We start from the raw sequence: 23,537 nt of genomic DNA, 5'->3' as shown, positions 1-23,537 counted from the left end.
AGAGATTTTTCAATGAGGCTGCAAAAGTTTACACTTCTGCCTCTTATGTCTGTGTTAAAGTGTTTTCTCCGAAGACGGCCTTTGTACGCGCTACCTGGCGGATCGACCTGAAGAATTGACTTGAAGAAAACAACAATAATAAAGCAGTGGTGGCTCTCTGCTGGCTTGCACTTGGCACTTTATTTTTTAAAACAAGGTGGGCTCCCCCGTTCTGTAAAACATTAGAATTAAGTTGTTGTCAATTGGGTTCACACGTGTTCATCAGTCAGGTAAACTTTTTGAAGTTTCCAGACCTCCTCCCAACAACTGGTACTAATGTTCGATTTTCCTCAGTTCATCGGTCGCAACATGTTTCTAACTACCAATGTTTTATGACAAAACTGCTTATTTATCATCGTGTGCCCGGCATGTGAGGGAAGCCTCGGCAGCCCGGGTTCATCTGGAGGAAATGCAAAGCGCCACAATCCAGTACTTATTCCTGGAAATAACTCTGAACAAATTGGGTGCAGAGGCTGCGGTGGGAGGACAAGCCAGACCAGATGACCATCTGGCCCTCGCAGTGTCGCTGACCCCCACTGATACGCTGTCAACTTTTGTCTTTAAATAACTCCACGCTTTATTGCCAGAGCCTTTATCCCGCCTCAGATCTTGGAAGGAAAAAGTCGCAGTTGTAAACACTGCGGCCGAGGGCCTGATTGCAGTTGCATACTTGTTTGTGTGAGTGCGTGAGAGGATTTTTTTCTTTTCTTCTTTTTTTTTTTTTTATGTGCTGGCTTGTGTGCGCGAGTTGATTGGTGGTGATTTGTGTGAATTAGTGAAGCAGGGATGAGAGACTTGGTGAACGGAGGTGGAGAAGAGAGATCATTGACGGCCTGGATGTACACAAACACTCGAGCTGGGCGGAAGCTTTTCATGTTGGTCGAAGCAAAGACAACACCAACTCTGACCTCGTTTATTCCACCGCCGTTTCATGTAAGGATGAGAAACTTCTGGGGGTCTGTTTACATGACACCGGCGCTCGAACTCACTGGAAACTACAAACTTTTGAAAACGGGGAGGTTTTGACACTGTCTCCATGGAAACGGTGGGGGAAAACTCTCGATTTTACCCACTTCGCATGTGCACCATGGCTGTTGTAAATTATTATTCTGCACATGCTCAGTAGCTGGACAGTTAGGATGTTGTTTCCCTCCAGGGTGTCGTTACTCCCAGTCCATATTCTCCTGGGACTTGGTAGTTTTATTTTGACAGACGACCAAGTTGGATTGTTATTACCATGACTGTCTCTACCAATGTTCCATTATTGATGTTTATGGCGTATTGTTTTCTGCGTGCGGTTTCAATACAACAGCAAACGGCACCCACCAGTGGCCAAACATGACAACACCATTTTTCACTATCATTTTCAAAACATTGTCGTGTAAACGGGGCATCAGATGGTCTTGACAGACGTCCAGCCAAGTTTGACACCTCTTTCCTCTGATCCTCTCTGTGTCTCTCAGTCTCTCGGTCTCTCCGTCTCGGTCTCTCTCTTTCTAAACCCCTTAATTATGCTTTAACAAGCCTCTCTAGTTGAAAGTGTTGTGCTTTCTGGCAGTTCCAGGCCTTTTTCAATAATTAAAGCGCAGGGTTAAGCAGCAGTCACTTGCCTGTTAGCTGTTTTACTTTCTCCTATCGGTTGGGGGGGGGGGGGGGGGGGTGTTACTGGGACCACAGATTGGTTCACCGTATGAAAGTATGGCAGCCGCATGTTCCGCCTCGTCTCCCAGGGCTGCTGCCGCTGCATTTCAACATGGCGAACACGGCTCCTCCTGCCGGCTCCAGGCGGGTGATCAAAAACTTGGCGTGTTACCGTGCCGGGAATACTTTTCTCCTATTTTGGCTCCCTGCTTCTTTTCTTTTCTTTTTTTCTTTTTTTATTTCATATTCTCTGTTCATTACTGGTGTGTAAATAAAGAATGCAGGATCAATCAGCTGCGACTTGGCTGGGAGGGAGGCTCCAGGTCTTTATCAGGGATTCATTTGAATAAGAGGGTGAATGGCTTTGTATTTATTTATTTATTTATTTATTTTTTCAGGTCTGATTCGAAAACCGGCTCATGTTTCCTGTGGATTTGACTCTTAATTGAATGCCGCCTTTAAGCAACTTCTTTTTTCCTTCCATAATTCATGACTGCATGATGATGGCAACAGAAAGAAATCCTGTTTCCAGCAGTGAAAACGAGCAACTGTGTAATGCTCTATTCACCCCAATGTTGCCTCCTGCACCCGCCTCAGCTCAGCGCCGTTCCTCTGTGTCATCTCCCCTCGTTTTCTCCCTTTGTAGCCCCCCCCCACCGTCACCTTTGCAAAAAAATTCCGTTCACAGGCCTCGAAACACTTAATTGACTTTTCATTGACGAAAGCTGTAATATTGGCCTTTAATCACCGTTTTACATCATGTTTTGAAATTCAAATCGGCAGTGCCGGCTCGGAAAAAGGGAGCTCTTCAGCGCTCCGCCGTCATTCACCGACGCGACAATGGGAGCACGGCAATATTGATGCCATGTTTAACGTGGCGCTCTCTCATGAAGCGGTGCTGGTGCACAATGCCCCTCCCGCAGAGACAAAGTCACACACTGATTGGCAGAGAAAAAGTTTGGTGTCTTAATTGTGTCGGCTCAGAATCAATGAAGTGGTAAATATGCAGACGTGGAAAGTCTTCGATAAAACACGGCTTTTTCCACTCCACGAAGATCCAAACTGTAACCTGAAGTAATTCAAGTCATCTCAGCCACCGTGAGCTTCTCCTCTTCGCCGCCGCAGCTGAATGTTTTTGCGTCACCGGTTAAGGCGCGAGCGGGAGCGGTGAGCAGCTAATGCAGCGCGACGTTGCATGGCGCCGCCTCGTCACAATAACAAATGGACTCAGGTGTTCAGTCCCAAAATGAGCATGTGGTGTCACGAAATCCTTTCCCATGATCCATTGGGATCGCCTCCAATCTTGGCGGAGTTGTAACGCATGATGAATTAATGGGAAAACCAAAAATATGTGCAGGTTTTGTTTGTATCCCAGTTTTTCAGAGGTGTAGAAATTAACCGAAAACAGTCCCTGTCAATTTGCTAATAATTTTTGAAAAAAAGACATATTCTGTCAAAATGTGTTTACTGTTACTACTACCAGTACAAAAGTTCCTGTTTTTTTCCTGCCGCAGTGAGCTCTTTTATTTGAGACTGTAGTGAAATAGGAGACAAAAATCTTTACAGAAACGATGTAAGCTGTCTTACAGCACAGCAGCAGCAGCGACACACAATTAGTTTGTGTGTTAACTCGGGTAACATTCAAGGACCGCTCTGACTGAGCTTTTTCAAAACACAAGTGGATCACAGTCCAGCACTCAACTGTGAACAATGACGCCCGTGAAAGACCCTTCCGATAGGCCGGAAAATATACTTCAACTTTTGTGTAATTGATCCCAAAAAGTGACGAATCTCACTCTAAAAAAAGTTCCATTCAAAGTAGAACGACGTCCAAAGACGAGTCAGAAAAGTGATGTTTCTGGGAATCGATGAGATTGAACTTTTCCAAAACCCTCCGTCTCGGCGCTCTGTGTGTTCAGGCTCAACGTCAACCGCTTCAAGCCTTTACCACCTGCGACTCGGTGGAAGCAGGTCTTGTGAAGCGTTGCACTTTTGACAACATATCGGACGTCTGCAGTCATTTTTAAGTGCATTGATTTTTTTTTTTTAAGTTCAAATCGCCCAGCCCTAGTAAAGGGGCATAGATTACAGGACGAGGGAGGCACAGGTAGGGGAGAGGGAACAGACAACTATGTTCACCATTTACAACATTTACTTTCATCAACTGAAATACAAGCAGTTTGGACTGGAAATTCAGTTGTTGGGTCTGTGTTGGTTCACTGCTGCTCTGCCTGTCCAGTAACAACAACAACTCCACACTCTGGCTCTGTAGCGCCAACAAGTGGCCGACACCTGCACGACGGTTCAAAAAAAATGCTAATTGGCTCAACCGACAAATATTCCTGACGTCGGTTTCCTGCTGGAAGTGAAGCATGCTGGGAGAAGGATGAGCATGCGTTGATTTTCCTCGGTAGGTTCCATTTTTATCCGGGTTGTGCGTTTGGCAGGGGCCCACGTCGGGCATGAAGATGTGCCGGCCGGTCGATAAGTCAGGGTCAGTCCTCCACCTCCGCTCAGCACTCTGAAAGCAGTTCCCACGCTCTCTGCTACCCATGCAGAAAACATGAGAGCAGGCATATACCCTCAGACGACATCCTTCTTTTTTTTTCTCCATTATTTAGAGTATGAAACCGTTTCTTCGCTGTTTCCTTCTCCTTCTCTTGGACTAAACCTGGACGCTGCTGTGAACGCAGCAACTTGACGACTGCTTCTTGTTGTTTGTGCTTTGCTTGGGCAGCGAATGTGTCCAATCCCTTGACGGTTCCAAGCTCCGCTTCTCACTAGCCTTTTCTCACATTAGACAGAGCGCCACAGGAGACAAGGATTAGCATGCATAAGTGTTTTTTTCACTTTCCGTGTCTCTTTTTTTTTACTTTTTACTTTTCCATCTGCCTGTTTTCTCCTCACTCCATCAACACCCCCCCCCCCTTTCCCTTCTCTCTTCTGTCACTGTCTGTTTTTCCTTCTTTCATTCTGTCCTCCTTTCACTCCTTTCTCTCCAGTGATTCCTCTCGCTCCTCTCCCCGGTGGCTGAATGATCTTGAGTGACGTTTAGCGACTCCTCGGCTGCTGGGGAGGCTTTGGGAGCGGGCCCGCTCTTCTCGGAGCGTCCGCGACGCTCCCCAACAAATTGTGACACTAAGACGAAACGTAAGCTGGCAGCCGGCGTGTAAACCATTCAACTCCCCAGACCTCGGACAGGTTTTCTCTCTTTCTTTCTTTTTTTTTTTTCTCCCCCCCCCCATCCTCTTTTGACTGCACTATAAGACTTATTCCGTTCTCCTTTCACTCTCCCTTGGCACCCGGCAGGAGAATGTAAAAGCATTTCTCTTTTACTTGTGGAAGAGGGAGCAGAGGCAACCTCCGGGCTTGTGAGTTATTGCACTGACAACACCCACCACCGTAACGTCCACTTTGCCACCGTACCTTTTCTTCATTTAAGGAAGTCATTCAGTCAAAGACTCTACCAAAAAACCCATTTCCCCCCCCCCCCCAACTCACTTGAATGGCTCCCCGCCCCCCCACAGCTGAAGGATTATTAAAAACGTTCCTCCTTCTGTTTTCATTATCACTTAACCGTCATGACCAAACCCGCCCGGAATCCCAGCTCCCTCCTCTCTCCTCGGCACCACGGATTCATTTTCCAATCCGCTTGCCCCGTGTGATTAATTTCAGCGAAATTGTGAGCGAGGCAAATTATTATTTCAAGTAATTTATATATTGCTGAATATTCAGAGGTTACCCTGGGCCAAGCTTTAGACACCATATTAACCGTAAATCATAACAAAAAAAATACAATTCTGCACCAATCACAGACCCACTAAGAGTCTTCGGTAAAACTGCACTGCGTTGCTCTCACAGTCAGTGATTCGGACGTTTGCAGGTTCGATTCCCCTTCTTCCGATGGGCTGAGTGCCTTGCATGGCAGCTGCCTCCACTGGTGTGTGTGTGTGAATGGGTGAATGTGAGTAACAGTGGGAAGCGCTTTGCTCAGGAAGGGAGAAAATCACGAGACAAGTGAAATCCATTTACCGCTTTGTATTAACGGATGGCAGTGTTTGGATAAGGGTGCCATGTAGAAAGCTACTAAACCCACACATCATTTTGAAAAAGGGTTTTGAGTAGCTACTGAATGAAAATGTTTCGCAGCATAAATTCTTTCAAATTTGTTATATTTTAGATTTATTTTTTTTTGGTAAATAAAAGCCTCAACCAGTGCCGTTTGACAGGTCGATTATTGGTAGAACAACCTGTTCTTGTGTTAATCTAACAATTAATTCTAATTCCAGTCTGACCTGTCCACATGCTTGAAAAATCCTGTTTCAGAACGTAGTAATTAATATTGACTGTTGAGATGCCGTTAAATTTGTCTTTTATGCTATGCCAATGCTTATAAGTGAAGCTCCATTATCTAGATACTGTATCTGTCCGTCTGAGGCCGTGGAAGAAAGCCCATAATGAGGCGTGCCATTTAAAAGGCCACTATATGCTCACTGTGTCACGTCTCATTACAAACAACTACGATATTTGTTTACACTCCTCTCGTGGCCTCCAACCTCTTATCAACAGTCAAGCAGTCTGAAAGTCTTTTATTAAAGAAACCGGCCTGAAATGTTCAGTTAAACTGGGGACAAGAGCATTTGGAGACTCCTATATGCCATCCTCTGCAAACCCCCCCCTCTCCCTGCGCCTTTCTTTTTTTCTTTAAGTGAGATCAATCTTGTTTCTGCACAATTGCACAGATTGTAATCTATTCCAGCTAAAAGAAGGGGGTATAAAAAAAAAAAAAGCTCAACTTGAAATAGAGCCATTCATCACAGAGTAAACAGCATAACAGAAGGGCTGGGAGAAGGAGCTGCAGAATGTAAAGAGAAAAATGCTTCGGCTGAAGGGAACGGAGTAGAATCCGCCGCTGGAAAGGCAAACAACGTGGCGGCACCCTTTGCTCGACACAAGTCCGCCCGCCGCCCTCCTTGCGGGGATGTGACATTTAAGAGGGTGGTGCCTTGTGATTGCAGACCCTAATTAACATTCCCTGATATGCCAGCTGGAGATGGACACGCTGTCTGCCCCCCCCCACCCCTTCACCCCCAGCCGTGTTTGCCCGTTAAGTTCTTCACTTTCTCTAAATGCGCCTGGCTCACGGTGACTGTTCCCTCATGCCCCGAGGTCTTTACTGTGTGACGGTGCACACAGGCCCTGCCAGCGTCGTCTCAAATGTTCCACTGTGGTCAGTCTATTTGCCATTGCCAGAGGTGTCAGCCAGTGGTAGCCATGGCGACGGTGTTGGGCCTGAATCGTCGGAGGTGGCGCAGCCCTCGGGGCACCAGAGATCTAACTACAAGAATCTGTCATGCTCCATGCAATTTCTTTGCCAGGTTGGTTACAGTCCTTTGACAAATGTCAGAGGAAAGTGTCACGAGCCCGCCGTGTCTTGTACGCAATGGCTGAGCTGTAACACTCTATTTTTTGGGGAACTGGAAGTTTTAAGCATCTTATTTTTGTCTCTTTTGAAACTACAGTCAATCTGGGGGTTAAAATTTGTATTTTACATATGTTAAATTCTCTCTCGGTGACTGCTGCTCATGTATTCAATCTGTTGCTTATTTAATGCTTATTTATTTCCCTTTGCACTTAATTTCTCGTGAAAACTCATCATATTTCCATTTTAATTTCAGAAAGTTTTTGCGTTTACATGGCAAAAGAAACGGAAAACTGTCTGCATGCCGGACTACATGTCGGAGCTGTTGACTTTTTTTTTTTTACGCACAGTAAATATTATGTTTTGAACACTAACAATGGCGACGACACAGACCACTAAGTTGGATTGCTATGACAGATTCATGAATTATGAAGGTCCTGGGAGAATATGAACTGCCAGTCATGACACGCTGGAGGCCGCCTTGTGTGATATTGTCCATCTACTCATGCGTGAGCAGAATAACTACTTATATAAACATCTACTTGGGTTGGAGCCTGAGAAAACAGACACTTGAAATACAACAACGTTTTGTGCTTTCACTTGAAATCGTTCCTGTTTAGCAGGCTCTTAGTCAGTCAGGAAAAGGTTTGTCCTTGAAGTGTATTTGTTCAAATCAAGACATTAAATACAGATTTGAGTGAGTACGACGGTTTAAAGCAGCTTGTGTGAGGCATCCATTTCAATTGGTCGTAGGAATATTGTCATTGGTGACACCGGTGGGGAGTGAAGGCTGGCTGCCGTGGTCCGATCCTACAGACGAGCTCCTGTAACTCAACTTCCTGTGGTGGAGAAGTGTAGGGATACACCCCCGGTCCACCCCTGAAAACACCAACAATGGACACCGGAGCAATGGGAAGGGCGTTCTGCTCTGATGAATCCATTTTCTTCACATCGGGTGGATTACCGGGTGCGTGTGCTTCTCTTATCTGGGGAGTGCAGGACAAGAGGATGCACTGAGGGAATAAAGCAATCCAGCTGATGCAGTGTGACGCTTTAGGCAACGTTCCTCCTGGAAACGTTCGGTCCACTTGGATCTTATTTTGACATACAAACACCTACCTAAGGATTATGGCAGACTATGTGCCGACCTTTATGGACGGACGGCCATTTTTCAGGAGGATACGATGCCCTGCAACAAATCAACAATCATTCAGGAGCACACCAACCACGAAGGATTTCAACTGGTCTTCAAATTGTATCATCAGACTTTCACTTCGACCCAAAGAGGAACTAAAAGACTTTAATTTACCACTTTGTCATATCTTCAAACATCAACCGTTAACCAAATTTCGTCACAATGAAAACTCATTTAAATAGTTTTTTTTTTTTTTTTACCTACCTCCCGTCCAAATGGTATCTCACTCAATCTGAGTTAATATGTTGTGTGGTTGAGATGACAGTTTTTATTAACTCCTTTGTTAGACATTTCTGCTTCTAGGTCCTCGATCCTTTTTATATTTTGATTTTCATTAGAGGCGTGTTTATTAATGGGGAGGATTTCGTATAAGCCTCTTGGGCTTCTTTCCTCTACTACACAGAATTAAAAAGAAAAACCTTTAGAAAAGTCCACAAAGTCGATGAATTCATGGAATTCACAAGCCTCAAAGATCTGTTTTTTTACACTGCAATGCTCTTCTTGGCACTACGATTTAGTTTCACTGATTATTATTGTGATTATTTGTGATTTGGAAGAAATGTGAAGTGATGCCAGTGACCAAAAAGAGTCAAATAGCCAATATTAGAAACACGGTTAATAAATCACACGGTGAGTAATGTTTAAACCGCGATAAAACATTTTACGACATAGCGACACGTTCCTCCAAGTTTCATTGGAATATTTAACAGGTATGATTGGAATGATGTTCACATCTTCATCAAGTCTTCATCGCAAAGCTCATTTGTATGTTTTCTGATGAATTCCAATTTAAAAAGCAAAAGCCTTCAATGATACACTTTTTTCAGCCTATAGTTTTATATTGAATACCTGCTCTCTGAAATGTTTAATTTCAACACGTTGCATGAGTCACAGTGTTAAACAAAATAAAGTGAAGTTGTGAATCGCTCCATTTTTCTCTGCTGGTACAGGTGCTGCTTTCCAGAGTTACGACTTAAGCTTAATATTTTGCCTCAACCATTATTGCATGGCACATTAAAAGCATTCAGAGAACCCAGTGTGTTACAGGGAAAAAGGGTAATTAAATTATAGACAAAGTGGCCAGCCGTACAAGCGGTAGAGAGAAGAATCGAAATAAAGGCTGCAGAGTTACTGCCCTTAATCAGAGCACATGGGGGAGGGTCTGCCTCTTCCTGCAGTTAATCTTATCCAGGGAAAAAAAAGAAAAACAAATGTAGTTGGTTTATGAACCTCACAAGTCATTCATTATGTGCCATAAATTATTCTAAATATCAGCTGTTGTGGTGTCGAAAAGGGCTTTTTTTTGTTGATACACATTTTCAACTTTAATTAGAAGATTAAGTTCATTCATTCATCAGGGTCGGAGGAAGCTGAAGCACCTCTCATGACTGATTGGCTGCAGATGATCTGGTGACTGATTCCTCTGTCCACTGAATTTAATCAGGCTTATTGACTATTCTTAAAAAAAAAAACAACAAAAAACAAACATATGCTCAAAACGTCCCTAAAGAAAGCTTCTACTATAACTGTTGCATTCTGGGTGTTTTCACAAACTCACCTTGACATCATGGCTTTGAGGCTTTACCAGCTTTTATGGCAGCATCACCGATATCTCAGCTCAGGTCTCGGTGTGGTGTGGTGTCCGCTGTTCTCAATAAATATGTTTCTTTATCATTTACTTGGCCGGATTGGGGCTATTTGAGGGACATCGCTTTGGCCCATGGGCCTTATGTTGGACACCCCTGCTCTAAACATTTCACTTGCCAGTGTTCTAAAAGAGAGAATATCTCTAGATATCTCAGTCTACATAAGCATTGCAGCGGAGGGGTTCTGCCTGATAGCCCCGAGTAGCAGCAGCAGCCAAGTGCTTGTTTTGGACTGTTGGAATAAACAAGAACACCTGGATAAAAACCTGCATGTGGAGAACATGCAAACTGCACACCTAAACTGCCTGCCGTCAACCAAGAGATGGTCTCACTGTTCCTGTTAGGTGAGACAGCCAGCCATTACCCCAGTGTACGCCTAACTGAATAACCAAAAATACAACCATATGAATAGCCTTTATCTTGGGGTGTGTGTGTGTGATGTATTGTGATTTATTCATCACCTCAGCGTTTGGCTGCTTATCAACAGCGCAGGCAAGTATTGAGCCTGTGGAGATGACAGAATTGCAACACTTGCTGTGCCGGGCTGAATCTCTGAGCCTGGAACAATAGAGGACTGAAATGAGAGTGACAGAGGGGGGGATTGGGGGGGGTGGGGGGTCAGCGTTGTCACTCGTGTGAAAGATAGATGCCACACAGAGCCCGGGTTGAAAGTGGGACAGCTCTCAGAAGGACAACACAGAAGACGAGGGGCCAAGATACCGAATAGCCTCGGCATCAGCAGTGGGAGGATGAGGAGGAGGAGGAGGAGGATCTTTCAAGGACTGATTCAGCAGTCCTCGCCGTGGTTCGGTCTCCGAGACGAGCCGGCCTGATAAATAACGAGCGCGAGTGGTTGGGTTTTGATGTCTCGCACCCCCCTACCCCTTCGCTGTCGGCTCAGATGAAACTCCAATTTGGATGGCCTGCTCTGGTGCATTTGTGCTTCTTACTGTAGGTGGAGAGTTTTCTCTCGCCTCCCGGGCCGTGAGTCCCGGTGACATTTCATCGTCTTTGATACCCTTGATTGTGTTCTCCACCTCGACTAAAACACAGCCTCGGAGTGTGCGCAGGTCTCGGTGGAGCTTCTCCACTGATCAATTCCTCAGCCCATCTGTCTGCCAGCCTCACTCACCGGGCCACACATAGGCCAGACCAACTCTCACGACAGGAGTCTTCATTAAACCACCCCCCCCCCCCCTTCTTTTCTATCTCTCCACAGGCCTGGGGAAAGTTAATGAGAAGATTCGATCAGCTCGCACCCCCCACCTCTCTCCACTTCACCCCCCGCCCCCTTTATCCCAGCCATTGTCTTGCCCTTGTGTCAGCGTTGACTCATCCACGGAGTTGGACAGTGGTGAGTCAATACAGCCACACACTCAGAAACTCTGTAAACTTCAATAAGACCAAGACGTGTTCGGTTTGATATGTGTGACGCAACGCAACGACTGATGCTCCATCGATGGCACCGAAACCTCTTGATCATTTTGGTTTGGTCTTCCTCCGCTTATTGATCTTTGGTGTTTGATGAGACAAACACACAAGACACCCGTAACTAATCAGGTCAGCTGGACTTGGTCACACACTTATCCAAGCATCACTTCACGCTGTGGACTAGACGAATCTGTCTCGTTTGCTTTTAGTATGGTAATCCCAATCCCGAATATACTTGTGGTCAGCTGAAAATCAAAACGTCAATCGTAATGTACATATTTATATTATAGAAGAAATATGGTATTTTCTGCGCGGGCGGAAAAAGGGGTCAAGTAATGAAATGTGCTGAAGTCAATGGTCGTCACACACTTCAGTGAATAATTTGTTAATAACAGGTGATAATAAATCAGCAATCGAAGTTGATATGGTGGAAAAAGTTATTGTAGTTTTTAAGGTGTCACTCAAGACTCGAGCAAATTCAGTCTGATTTGAAGCATTTTCCTTTATGTAGTTTAAAATCTGTTACGACTATTATCTTAAAGGAGATTGTATATATTTAGATTTCCATGGGTGTAGGTTTGTGAATTAGAAGTGGATTTTATGTGTTTTGTTTTTGATTTCAAGGGTTATTCATTATTTCTGTGTTTGACTGTACATTACAGACGTGTGACAGATTGCTGTGACTTGATTGAAAAGTCGTACCGTGCGTGCAACGTTTATGGTCGTTTTTTTGGGGGGTGTTTTCAAGTTATTATAATCAGTGGAGTCATTATTTTAAAAGACGCTCTGCCAGAAGTCCTGAGATAAAAAAAACAAAACAATACAAAGGTTAATGATCTTGACTTTTCTTTATAAACACGTGACTTCAGCTCAAAAGCATGCATGGGCATTGAGCAGCGTGTGCAGTTTCAAGCTTTGTGATATGGATCAGTGTGTACTGTCTGGTCTGGGAGCTGAGGGGAGGTGGGGAGGGTGGGGGGGGGGTGGGGGAGGGGGGGTGCGCTGTGGCTCAGTTGTCCTGCCAGAGAAATGGATTTGCAGTGATGGATGGTCATGGTGGCACAGCACAGGTCTCAGCCTGTTGCTGAATCGCAGCTCTAAACTGATTTGGAGGGCACAGCGGAGCCGTTGTTCTGTGCACTGGAGCTCGGGACCTGGCTCGTCCAACCGCCCCGCTGATGCCTGCATGCCAATTACCCCTCCGCCCCTCCCACAGCATTCGCCGCGAAGCGCAGGCAGAAATGAGCAAACAGAGGAGTGTTTGCCCACCGGCTGGGCCAAACACTTTGCTTTAGTGCCCTTGTAACTCGGTTACAGAGGTAGTGTGGAGTGTGACTCCGTCGCGTCCGATGGATGAGCCCTGTGCAAGTGTAATTATACTCGCTATGGTCATTTCTCCTTCCGGTACACAGTGCCAACTGGAGTGCGCCGCTCGCGTCGCAGCAGTTTCTGCTTGGCTCATCAAATCTCGGACGTCTTCTGGATTTTCTTCTCGTGTTTTATAAGGAGTGTGTTGGTCTAAAATCTGACATGATCCCTAAATACTGTGTTTACTTTCAAGTACGCTTGGAAAAGGTTTGAAGATCTGCTGCAATTCCAACCTCCTGTGTTCAGTTTATTTCATTTGCCCTTTCTCGTTTGAACCAATGCACATTAGAGTTTTTTTGGAAATGGACCAGCGGCTCTTAAGGAGCAGGTCTCATTCCTCTTGTTTCGCTGCACTCCGGGGTTTAAATGGGCGCGTTCGTACTTTCACAAATGAATTACACAAACAAAACAATTGCAACAGCGTTCGTTTTTAATCAAATCAAAGCTGCCAAGTGTGAAGACGGCTTTAATTTCACTCGAGCTGCTCCCTTGTCACACCGGTGTTCTTAATTTTCCAACGACTGTTGGAGCTCCTCTCTCATGTTTTATTAGCATTACTCTGTTTTACAGGACTCAAAATCCCCCGATCTTGAGCCTGATATCGTGACCTTTGGCCTTATATACCCTCCGTTTCTGCGTCTCTCTTTAACTCACTTTCTCCTCTATTGGATTTTCCTCTTGACAGGAGCTTTTTATAACCAAACCCAAAAAAGTATTGAAAGATTCACGCATGGATTCACATCAGTGGGCTGTAATGGAGAGGAAAAAAACCAAGCATGCGTCAAAGAAAAAGTCTAATCCCTTTACATAGTTGGATGTCCTCAGTTTGCAATGTTCAATGCCTTTGTTTTATGTGGGGGTTTAATTTACTCCTGTGGCATACCAACCACAGAGAATGAACATAAATTGATTTCAATCAAGGTGCTTTTAGTCATCATGAGTAAATATAAACCGCTTAAAGGCATGTTTGTTATGTTTGGAGCTCTGTGTAATCACGGTTCTGCTCCTGACTCCAATCTCCTTGTGATTGCTTTGCATTATTGTGCATTTAAATTACTGTGTGAGAGTTTTGACTGCAGGCCGTTTTACACTGAGAAGGGTCGACAGCAGCAGCGACTGCCTCTCACGTTGAGCGGCTCTCACCAGAATTACACAGAGAGCCGCTCTGCATCCAGCAGGGACAAGACAAAAAAAAATAAAATAAAGACTGCATCACTTTAGCAGCATGACATGATCACTTTTATCAATCTACTTAAGAAATCAGACGGTCATGTTTACATGAACGATGTATACATTGATCAGATTGATGTTTAGATCAGGGGCGACATGCAGCCACATTTCTATATTATATTTTTCGCAAATCCAAACAATTAAGACAAAAAATGACAACATTAAGCCATAAAACCTTCTGGTACAAAATACAGTGAAATGTCCAAAAAAAAAAACTTCTATCTGGCACATTATAAATGTCTCTACAAACTTTACCTGACAGCATCTATTTGATATTTTGGCAGTTTTCTTGGTGGTTTGACTGGATTAGAGTCTCTTGTTGGACCAGTTTTGGCCTTTTGTTTGAGTTGAATGATCTTGGTGCACCTAAATTAGGGGTGTCAGTCAGAGGCCGTTAGTGACACACACACACACACACACACACACACACACACACACACACACACACACACACACACACACACACACACACACACACACACACACACACACACACACACACACACACACACACACACACACACACACACACACACACACACACACACACACACACACACACACACACACACACTCTCGGCTTGAGCCAAAAGCTCGCAAGCATTCGAGGTGGTTTAATATGGTTTTGGATGAGATGGTGTGATAGTTTTGGATGCTGTCTGTTTCAGAGCAGTGTTGTCTTGTGTTGAGATGTGAAGTTTCACATGGTGCACAAATCTCCAAGGGTAGAAATCCGATGTGCCGTTAACTTGTATTCTGACAACAAACCACCTCCTGTGATCTCATCTCAATTGGATTGCGCCAGTCTAATTAAATAAAAGTGTTTACATGGTTTGTATTGAATCCGATTTCTTTACCATCGACGGAACCGAAGCCAGCGAAAGATATTTTGTGAAAAGTCCTGCTCTCATTCATGAATTTCCAGCCTTTGCCGTCGCCCCCCTCTGCGGATTTTATCCTTTAACTCTGGTCAAACATGGGAGTCTCTCCGGACGGCTCTTATTGATGGCCTGTCTCAATGCAGGTTGTGTTAGTAAGGCGATACAAACATTAAAGTGACAGTGTTGTTCTGCTGGTGTCTCTCTGCGCCCTCCAGAAATCTCTGTGGCCATCTAATCTCTCCTCCCCCTTTAGAATCGGACGGAGGGATTCATGGCAGCGGTGTGTGAGACCTGGGACCTGTTTGGGTCTGTAATGCATTAAGATGAATGCAGCCGTCCCACTGTCGGATGATGAATTGCGGGCTGCAGGGGAGGCTCTCCGCTATGTAAAAGAGGCGCTTGCAGACATGGCAGTTTCATCAATCAGGGGAGGGGGGGACCGCTGTAACGTCGTTACGCTGCAGAAAGAAGAGCAGCCGCTGTTGATATGCAGCACACAGACCTGGACAGAGACCTTTCTCTCAGTCTGCCTCTGTGTTCTAACAATCGGGATTTTGCTGCATTAATAAAACATCGGGTTGGATAAAGTGTTTGTTTTGGCCTGAATTCCAACTGATCCCACTGTGTAATCAGCTGTCCTCTCACAGGTGTAAAGATACCCCTTATCTCTGCGACAATATTCTCGTTTTTTGTGGGGGGGGGGGGGGGGGGGGGGTTTCCACCCGAACGGCTGCGTGAAGGTCTTAATTAAAGCAACACCTGAAATCTCACATACACACTTGCTCACAAAAGACTAGCAGAGCTCCCCGACGGTGAGCCTGGAGCTGCTTCGTCAACACTTTAGAAGCTCCGGAGTAGATTTTTTATTTATTTATTTTTTTCCCGGGAAGGTGCAATGCCCCCGGTGGAGTTTCGGTGCGTTGCAGCAGAGGCGGCCCACTCCGGGCGAGATGAAAGCGCCGTGTCGGTTTGTAGTGGCGAACAAGGCTCATCTGATTCCCACATCACAGGTAGAGAAAGCAAGTTTTCCCCCTCAACAGTTTCCTTCTTCCCACTTCCTTTTTGCAATACTTCACTGTCAGGTTGATGATTAAAATTGAATTTGGGATTCGCTTGTGGGAATATCTCAATCGCTCTTAAATATCCTAAAGTATGATGGATGGTCTGAGTTAAGTACAGTTTTTGGAACTGTTTTGAGGATTATAAATGGAATATTTGCCATTGATATTTTGTTATTTCAATTTGATGGAAGTGTTGATCAGGGATGTTAAATGCATCAGGCCAATACTCTCTTGGGTGGACCAGGCCAGTAAAATAATGCCATAATAACCTTCAAATTTAAACTTGAGCAGAGTCTAGTTGATATAGTTCCTATACCAAAACAATTTCTTCCAAAATGATTAGAATCTCAATATGAATCCAATTTTAATTGCATTTTCTGGTGCAAAATATAGTGAAATGTCCAGAAAATGTCTCAAATAGCTGTTGCATTATGGTAGTTTTTACCCAAAACTCACCTTGACGACAAGACTTTGAGCAACTAGGTAAGTGTCTTGCCCAAGGACACCTCGGCATGCGGGCAGGTGGAGAAGATTTTACCATTTTCTTGGTGGTTTGGCCAGATCGGAGCCTCTTTAAAAGGCGGTTTCGACCCACAGGCTGAATGTTTGACTCTCCTGGTTTCGGGGTTTGAAGCAGTTATTAAAGTGGTGAAAAGCTGTGCCTTTTGTTTTTCTCTGCCAGTTTCCCCTGCTGGTCCATTGTAAGGTTCATCATTTCGGTTCCACTTTGTATGAAAACTCAAATATCCAGCTCCCTGAGGTTGATGACTGTTGTTACCATGGAGGGGGGAAAAACAAGTACCTGTACTGTGGTAATATTTGACTCTGAAAACACTCCAAGTCTGCAAACATTTCCCCCTGCTCCGTCACATTTCCCCCTGCTCCGTCACATTTCACTCTGCTCTCTTTCTCCCGTTTTCTAAACAAACGGCACCGTCGACTGATCGTCAGTCGCTCGTCACCTGCACCGACCGTGTTTGTACCTCTCTGTTCTCTGGCGTCTCCCTTCATGTTGCTCCCCTCTCATTCTCCCGGCGTGTGGCCGTTGAGTCGTGGCGTTTCTTGCGGCAGGAGGTGTGGTGTAACCCCGGCTGCTTTGGCAGATAAGCCCCAGCCTGCCCACCTGCTTCCCCGCCGCTCCTAGGCCAAATAGGCTCTCTGGTGGCGGGAGGTTTTCACTTCCACGGATCTGCCGTTATCGTCTTGCCGCCTCTAATTTCCATGCATGAGATGGAGGCAGAAGCATTCAAATATTCTGGAAACAAAACAAGTCTCCAAAGAATTAAACCACTGAGTGGCGAAAATTGCGCTCTGCCTCCGTTTGAGGCGGATTGTTTATTTTCACATGACCTTTATTTCACCTCTGGAGATCAGGGTATTGCTTTTCCTCTGTCCATCACTGCAGTCTTGTTTACAAAGGAAAACTAGATCTATTGACGTTTCAAGAAATGAAGTGACTGCAATTTTGGTGATTGATCAGTTTGTAGAATAAAATTTGCTGATTTGAGCATCTCGGATTTGTTTTGTCTGCCAGATTTCTTTATAAATGACTGAAGTGAATATTAGACACTAATCTTCTCATTTAACAGCTGACAAGTTAACTTTATGGTCCACCTGTACATGGTTGTTTGTCTTGGTGTCATTATGGAGAGCACTGACCTCTTTAAATGTTCCAAATGTTGTCTGAACTAGGCCTCAGTATTAACTTTTAATTGGTCATTTAATTTCTCTTTATGACTAAAAACGTATTTAATTATTGTGGTACAAGAAACAGTCCTTGAAGATTTAATGGTGGCACTTAATTTGGTGCTACTGTGAGATTGTCAGCCCTCCGCGTCCCCGAATGCTGCTTTGCTTGAATTCTGCCTCCGATTAAAAGTCTGCCACCTGTTGGCTGAAGTGGGTGGCGGTTCTATTTTTTATTTTTAATAAAGGCAGCTGGATTCCTTCAAATGGTGCTCACTGTTGGATGTTGATGTTTGAGTGACACTCGGAAATGAATGACTTCTCACCAGAATCAGTCTCAAATTGTATTTGTTTTTCCTTCATAGGGTCTGTTTCCTGAAGAAAGATTAAAAAATGGCAATATATCACAACCTATTCAATCACTTGCAACCACACATCTTCAATCAGATGTGTGGTGTCTCACCTCATTATTGTCACCTAAACTCTGCGCCCCAGCAAAGAAAAACAAAAAATGTAAAGGTTATTATAGCTCTATTTACACGCCTGGTTTAAGGCAAACCTCCCGTAAGATATGGAAGAACTATTGACACTGAAATTGACATTTTAGACACACTTTATCAAGAACAAAATGAGATAAATCCTAGTTTGATTTCTTGTGTAAAGGTAGCTCGTGTCACCCATGCATGTTCACGCCGGCGTTCCTGATCCAAACGTTTTCCTTTCCGTCATGTTTTTGGCAGCGAAACTGGAGCGACCGCGTTCTCCCCGTCTGGGCGACAATCAAACGTAACGCCGTGAATACACACGGTGTAAGCAGATGCCTCTCGGGCGCACACGCAGGCCTTTAGAGCTGCGATTCCCATCTTAATTGATTTGTTACCACGCTAATGACGGTTATAACAACAACTTGTCTCCTTTGATGATCCAATCATCGCGGCTGTCAAGGAAGCCCTCCCACCCCCCGGCAGCCGCGGCTCCCCGCACACCCCGGCGTCTCGCGAACTGTGAAAGCGGATATGAAAGCCGGTTGTACGCTGGCGGATTTACAGCACCGAGTGAAGCAGAAGGAGCTATATTTCTGTGCCTTGAGCCAGGGAAGCAATTGGCTGGTGAATAGAGCCATAGTAAAGGTCAATAAACAGTGTCTGGGTTATTGTGTGGCAGATTGCAAAGGAAATTATTTTGTGGTGGAGGCAGGGAGACGTGTGTGTGTGTGTGTGTGTGTGTGTGTGTGTGTGTGTGTGTGTGTGTGTGTGTGTGTGTGTGTGTGTGTGTGTGTGTGTGTGTGTGTGTGTGTGTGTGTGTGTGTGTGTGTGTGTGTGTGTGTGTGTGTGTGTGTGTGTGTGTGTGTGTGTGTGTGTGTGTGTGTGTGTGTGTGCGCGTGCATGTCGTGTTTTCGTCTGTGAGGTGGGGTGTGGAGGTGCAGCCCCGTGCCCGTTCTTTCCGTTGAGGGTTTCTCTTGGCAGCAAGTCTTCCAGCTGACCTGTCAGTGTTAGTCAGCCTACAGGGCTGTGAAATGACCCACCGCAGGCCTCACCTGGGGCCCCGCAGCCCCTTTCAGCTGCTCCCTTCACACTGCTGCCCTCACTAACTGTATTTTATCCTCTTATTTATTTATTTATTTCTGTAAAAAAAATCCCCCCCCCCCTTGTTTTTTCTTTGGCTGCTTTATATTCACTCGCCACACCTCGTTCACTCACTCTGTTTCGTTCTCGCACAGAATCGTCAGAATCGCTTTCTTTCTCCCATTCCTCCAGAGACTTAATGTTTCCTGTTGGATCCTGTTTGCAAGGCTTCAATGAGAATCACTTAATGAAGTGAGCAAGGAGAGACATGGGCTCGGCTTCTTCTTCTTTTTTTAATAGACTACAGAAAGTGTTCCAGGAATAGGAACAACCTATCTCAAACAGCCCTCTTGGTTTCTGTGGTTCTTTTGGCGCTGTGATGCTCCTCCATTATGTGCAAGCTCAGATTGCCAACTTTTGTTTTTGTCTTTTTCTCCCATCCCACACTTGCACACTTGCTTAACTACTCAGCCTACCAGTCCGAGACCTATTTTTTTTTTTTTTTTTTTTTTTGCTCTTGGTGCACATCCTCAATGGCCCGAGCCGACACTCTGGAGTACTGTACTTCTCCCTTTGATGGCGAGGCGATGGATGATGGAAAGAGATTGATCCTCGTGGCGCAAACATCAGTCAAGCTGACAAATGGCAGCCCCAAACTTGGAAAGCCATTAGCAGGCAGAGGAGGGAGTGAAGTCCGGCCAAGCCCCGCTGATTTCCATGAGCCCCTCTTCCAAAACGCCGTCCGGTGCCAGGCCGCGACACGGCGGCGGGCGCGAGCTCCACCTCCCGTCCCTCCTGGCCTCCGCCGCTACCAAGCCAGCGTGTTGACACGGAGCTGAGCCTCGGTCAATAACCAACAAACCCTGCAAAGAAACTCCAAAGACTTGAATTCCTCCTTTCGCTTGTTTTTCCCGAGCTGTCATGACTCGCGCAATTGGCAAACGTGTCCGTGGGAGTTGAAAATAAGTGCCTTGACTGGCATTATGCATTCACCGCTCCGTGTTTACAGCCTGAATCATGACATCAGCGTTGACAAAGTAGGGCAAGGTTCCTGGAGCGGGATCCGTAGCATGTGCGGGCGGGGAAATTAAAGCATGTGCGAGGCCCAGAGTCGCTGCGGTCCGTACATTTCCTTCCCCCTCTCTCGTACTGGACACCGGCCAGTTTGGAATGCTTTTAATTTTCACTTTGTGGTTCGTGCAAAACTGCCTTTTGCTTGTGAGCTTCTCTTCGCAGAAACCAGGTGAAAGGTTAACTGTCCTGCCTGAAAATGTGTTGGAGACGTCAGCAAGTAGTTTCTTTCTCTTTGTTTTAGCAGCTGTTTTTGTAGAGGAAATCTCTCTCTCCCCATCCCCCCCCCCCTTTTTTTGTTAAAACAGAAATGAAGTCAGTGGAGAGAGAGAGAGAGAGAGAGAGAGGGAGGGGGAGAGAGACCACTTGCTTGTATAAATGCCATGCCAGAACAGCTCTCCTGCAGTTCAGTATAAAATAAGACGGAATCCACCCATTGATGTTTGCAGGGATGTCTCTTCAAAGTCAGATTTAGCAGCTTGTCTTATAAAAAAAAAAAAAACCTTTAAACAAGCAAACGTTGGAGTTGCTAAAACACCGAGCAACTAACCCAGCGGTTAATGTACATTTTATTAACAAAGCAGTTGGCTGGAGCGACGCGGGACCATGAGCTTTCGAAAACACATCCAGACAGCGCCGCTTTTAAAAGCTGGCGTGCAAGACGCTTGTCTGGGTGCAGAACAGACCAGCTGAGTGGAGACCCCCCCCCCCCCAACTATAGACAAAGAGAAAATTGGCTTCATTTCAGAGCGAGGTGATAAACAACACAGGTGCTGGATGACGTTCGAGTTGAAAGTCGCAGCCCCTTGGTGACAGGCGGCGTGTTTTCGTGTGTGCTTTGGAATTCAACACACTCGTGTTGCACAATGTGACACAGGTAACGGAGAGAATGCCACTCGACAGGAAATGTCACGATGTAAACAGACATAACGTAGGGAGCGCAGCGTGACTCTTCCTCTCTGAAAACCAGACAATAATCTGTTGATGAGGGAGAGACTGGCGCTTTAAACGATCACCCCGGCCAAAGAAAACAGACACTTGTGGATAAACCCTGGTATTAAAACCGTGGCCCTTTAACCTGTGACCTGACACGCGCTTCACAACGGGCATCGAGTAAGTCATTATTTCTTCTTCTCTTCGTTTTTTTGTCTGCGCAGCTTTGTGAGAATCATGAGCATTTCAACCTCCGACGTGACCTAAAGTCAGTCTCATTATGGATCATTGTATGAGAGCAAAGTGGAAACGACCATAAGCATAAAGGAAAATGAGTTTTTGAACACGGAGAGGAAGGGTGTTCATCTTGAAGGTTTTGTTTTGATGTCCGAGGACGCACATGAAAACAAGCAGTCTTGGAGACGTGCTGTTAAAAGCCGGTAAGACGAGATAATGATAAAAAAAAAACCCACACAATTATGCAAATGAGAACCAAAGCGTGTCGGTAAATATTTATCTTTTTCTTCAAACTGCGGTTTTGCTTTGATCAGAAACTGATAACAAATGAAAGTATTAATACGAGAAATGTCACCTTTTGTCATCGGCACCAATACAAATATTCGCAGTAGCACTTGTAGATTTAATCTCCCGTCAAACACAAATCACTATCTCGTTAAGCCGACTGTCTTTTATGGCCACTCGTAAATTTTGATGGATCAGTTCTGTGCTCCGATTTAATTTAAATAAGAAAATCTATTTCTTGTTCTGTGTCAAGTTTTAACACTCCAATGCGTCACGTGTTCAGATGACGGCGTTCCGGTGGTCTGCAGATCAGTAAAATGGTTCGGCGAAGTTGTTTCTCTTTCCTTTTATGTACTATATTCACCTGTTCTTCAATCAGCTGGTCTTTTCACTAGAAATGTTCCTCCTGTGGACGAGTTCTGGCGACAATTGCAGCAGCGCAGCCATTAAAGATGAGAAATGCCACCTTTCTATTGGGGGAAGGGAAAGCAATAAAAACAACACAAAGGAATTGGATGATCTATAAAAAGAAAAAAAAAAGGGGGGAGTTAGTATTAAATATATAATAAGGGTATCGGTGGTAATGTCTGCCCTTAAAATGTCCGTATCATCGTTTTTTTAAAGCAATTTAAGCCAGTAATTTTGGAGCCGAGGGGACGAGCTGTCTGGAGACTCATTGAAGTTCTCCATAAGAGTGAAGTATTGCTCTTATTTGAATTTTTTATTTTTTTTCCCCTCCTCTTTAATAGGGCTTCACTGAGTCAGTCAGGTCAACCACAGGACGAGTGTATCCGTCTGGTGCTTCAGACTTGAAGCAGGTTAGTTGTTCTAATCAGCCTCCTGCTGTGACACTGCAGGTGAACTTTGACCTGCAGTCTGTAATCAAGAGGGCTGTTAGGCTTTTCCATCCTGCTGGTTGCAAACATAACATTATAATGATGAGCGTCCATATTGATTGCAGTTATAAGGGTGATGTACATAGTGATGTGAACGCTGGGTTTGACCAGTGGATGTGGGCTAATTTCAATTAAATTAATGAAATTAACACAAGATTTAAAAAGGAAATAGTGAAAATTTTAGTGTGTTCAGATTTATCCAATCCAATCCAATCCGATCTTTATTGCAGTCTTGGGCTCATATAAAAACATGTAAAAACAGTGAACCCTATCCAAGCAACAACAATAAAATAGAATATTAAGACCCATAAAACACAGTCTCCAGTGCCTCCAAAGTGCAGATGTGTGCCCAACACTACTTTCCTTTGGTCTGATTGAAACCTTTCATTTCATATTCATATATCCTAACATATTCAAGTGCTTACATTTCAACTAACTTAAAGCAGAATTTATGGGGTCATTGTTGCGATGAGCTGCGTTACCTTCAACAGAATCGCGGGCCTAGTTTACGTGGCAATGTTTCAATTTTAAATGAATTATTTTTGTGTTGTCATTCCTAAACATTGTGGGTAAAGGAAAAGGAAAAATGCTAAAAACAATATCGTTGGCATGCCAGGCTAAGAGGTGTTTTGTTTTTATTTTCATGCTATTGTTTTCTTTGTAATGAAACCACACACGTGTGTAGAGATCAATACGATGAACAGTAACAATGGGAGTAAACGGACATTGGTGTGGACAGACGACGAAGTTGGATTGACTACAGTCGTGGTGCACATGCACAGTTGCAGCGTCACAAAAAAGTTGAGTTTCTCCAATTTCTCCTGTTTCCACAGAGTCCAAGTTGGGGCTTTTTCGGAAAGTGACTCAGCGTACCGTTGTTGTGTAAAATGACGTTGAAATGCTCTGGAAGTTTAGCATTTTCACTTGAAAACATTGTGGTTTGACCGGGG

At 44.8% G+C, this 23,537-nt stretch overlaps 1 protein-coding gene across 2 annotated transcripts in view; it reads left to right on the top strand.

Moving 5' to 3' along the window:
* The window catches only part of sema6cb (semaphorin 6Cb), a 201,060-nt gene that overhangs the window by 39,781 nt on the left and 137,742 nt on the right, over window positions 1-23,537 (top strand). The window contains exons 1-2 of one of the 2 annotated variants that reach the window (XM_080501601.1): window positions 4,719-4,830; window positions 11,163-11,297. The gene's annotated coding sequence lies outside the window, so the exon portion shown is untranslated. Of the gene's footprint in view, window positions 1-4,718; window positions 4,831-11,162; window positions 11,298-23,537 lie in introns of those variants that run through there. The other variant, XM_080501600.1, reaches the window with a different exon arrangement.

The sequence above is a fragment of the Blennius ocellaris genome, assembly GCF_963422515.1.
Source record: "Blennius ocellaris genome assembly, chromosome: 8".
Classification (NCBI taxonomy): Eukaryota; Metazoa; Chordata; class Actinopteri; order Blenniiformes; family Blenniidae; genus Blennius; species Blennius ocellaris.
Note: the sequence above shows the minus strand (reverse complement) of the source record. Positions and strands in the feature narration are given on the sequence as shown.